Genomic DNA, 2565 nt, shown 5'->3' with positions numbered 1-2565 from the left:
TAGAGTTAAAATCTGAATAGATTAGATCCTCAAGCATTGCCTGACCACTGTATTTTACATCAATAGATTACTTATCAGCACACTTTCTCTAAGAACAATTCAGTCATCTTCTATTGTTCGCGGAGCTCATGCTGGGTCTGTTAGAACTCTTTCAAAAATATGACATTTAAATGTCCCAAAAATCAGGAATTCTAGTTTCAAGCCTGGTCAAACCTTAATGAATGCTACACTAAAAGATGCCCTTCTGTTCCTACATTTTATTGTGTACCATGATTCAGAAATGGCATGCTTTTGCTTTCGGAGGTAAAATTCTAAACATATTTATTGTTATTGCCAGCCGAAAAATTATCACTAATTGGGAAGATAACAACAAGTGGTCTTGTGATGCTTGCTGGAATGGGAAATGTTTAATCAAAAAGTGGATGGAATTCAAGTTTAGGAGACAATTTTTACAAAAGTGTTTTGATTTTGTATATATTTCAAATTGTTGATCTCCAGAGTGGCCTAAATAAATACATTGAATTGAAATTCAAGTTTATGATTTGAATCCTATTGTTGGAAAAGATGTGATTTTGAACTCCATGAGGCGGTTCCTTTCCAGAAAGCATTCAGGTTGTAATCATGAGTCAAATAATGCTGAGGAGGTTAAAATATTCAAATTGAATTCTAATTACATATGATATGTTCATTGTTCAATATATTTCTCTTAGTATTTTATTGTGAGGACTTTATTGCTTAAGCAAAATAATTAGTATTTGTATTTCTATATGTAGGAAGCATTACATTAATGAAATCACTGTATCCCACCTTCTTTGTTTCCTTTCCTGTTCTTTATGAACGTTTCTATTGTTGAACTTTAAAGATAGCCCGAAATTAGGAATTGTGCTCTACATAACTTTGCTGTGTTACAGTATGTTGATTTTTATGTACTACTTTTGTCTCTTATGTGTATGGCAACTGATGTTTTGTTTTGCTTTAATAATCAGCTTATGTTTATTAGGTTTTATTATTCAATAAAATGTTTCAAACACTACAAATGGTAGTTGATATGTATTTACAACTGCAACATTTTTATTGTATGGACAGTTTCAAAGCGGCCAAAAATATGGTCTGCGGGATGACGAAGGACCACATTGGCATCAGCAGGGAGAGGTTTGGGCAGGTGATTTTGAACTGTATGAACGTTTCTATTGTTGAACTTTAAAGATTGCCCGAAATTAGGAATTGTACTCTACATAACTTTGCTGTGTTCCAGGAGTTGATTTTTATGTACTACTTTTGTCTCTTATGTGTATGGCAACTGATGTTTTGTTTTGCTTTAATAATCAGCTCATGTTTATTAGGTTTTATTATTCAAATAAAATGTTTCAAACACAACAAACAGTAGTTGATATGTATTTACAACTGCAGCATTTTTGTTGTATGGGCAGTTTCAAAGCGGCCACAAATATGGTCTGTGGGATGACTGAGGACCACATTGGCATCAGCAGGGAGAGGTTTCGGCAGGGGATTAGGGGTACATGTAAGGTTGGAAGTAGGGGGAACAAAGCATGTACATTGTGTGGACTGTGACTCCTGGAGTTAGTGTGAGGGATACCATGCTACACTGTAAATGAATCCCCTAGTGATTATTATCAACAAACTTTATTTGGTTTTATAAAAGAAAAACATCTTCCAAGTTACAGATTGACAAATATAATATGTCCAAGTTAATCAGAACACAAGATAAAAATTAATGAATTACAGCAGTAGCTTTTTGCGTCTGTGAGATCTCAATGAATGCCATCATCAGAATCGGTAGACGCTGGGGACAACACAGTGCATGGGCTGTTACTGGTTCAAGCAAAGTATCAAGATCCGTTGGCATGACTGATGGGAGTGTGAGACATGTGTCTAACACACATTCTTCTCCGCATAGCAGGCAGCGTAGACCAGGTAGGATGCAATCTTGCCAAATTGGTCTGAATCACAGAAACCATGTGGTATTTAATTCTCTTAGACGAGGTAGTCCCAAAATTTGGACAATGCGCTCACGACACTTCATCGCCAGTAGAGTTGTCTCCATGGAGAACTAGGTGTTGTTTGTGAAATGACTTGCCATATCGCAGCAATAGAAGCAAAAATATTATTCCTGCAGCGAGTCCCAAAATGAGAGGCAATCCGCCAAACACAGAGTGCACAAAGTTTGGAAATATTACCAGGACTGCTTCAAAAGATGCCAACAGTCCAGAAAATACGGTCTTAAATACATCTACAATACCACTCGTATCAGACGTGTTTAAGATACGACTTAACATTTCTGAGAAATGTATAGGGCAATGTGTAAAGAGGGCATGTAACTTTGCAGAAGTCCTTGCGATTTGCAGATCATAGGTTTCTTTGGCCGAGGTCAGTGGCACTGTTTTTTGCAAAAGAATGGCTTTCATTCTGCTTAAAGTATCAATTTGTATAGAAGAGATGTTCAGTGAAGGCCAAAGTGGCGACTCCCGGCTGTCTTGGTTTTAGTAAACAATTCTTGCATACAGCAAGTGACCCTGGCTGACACAGTTATGGTATTCCTGGCAA

Source organism: Lissotriton helveticus, chromosome 1_1 (assembly GCF_964261635.1).
Source record: "Lissotriton helveticus chromosome 1_1, aLisHel1.1, whole genome shotgun sequence".
NCBI lineage: Eukaryota > Metazoa > Chordata > Amphibia > Caudata > Salamandridae > Lissotriton > Lissotriton helveticus.
The sequence above is the reverse complement of the archived record's forward strand: the minus strand, read 5'-3'. Positions refer to the sequence as shown.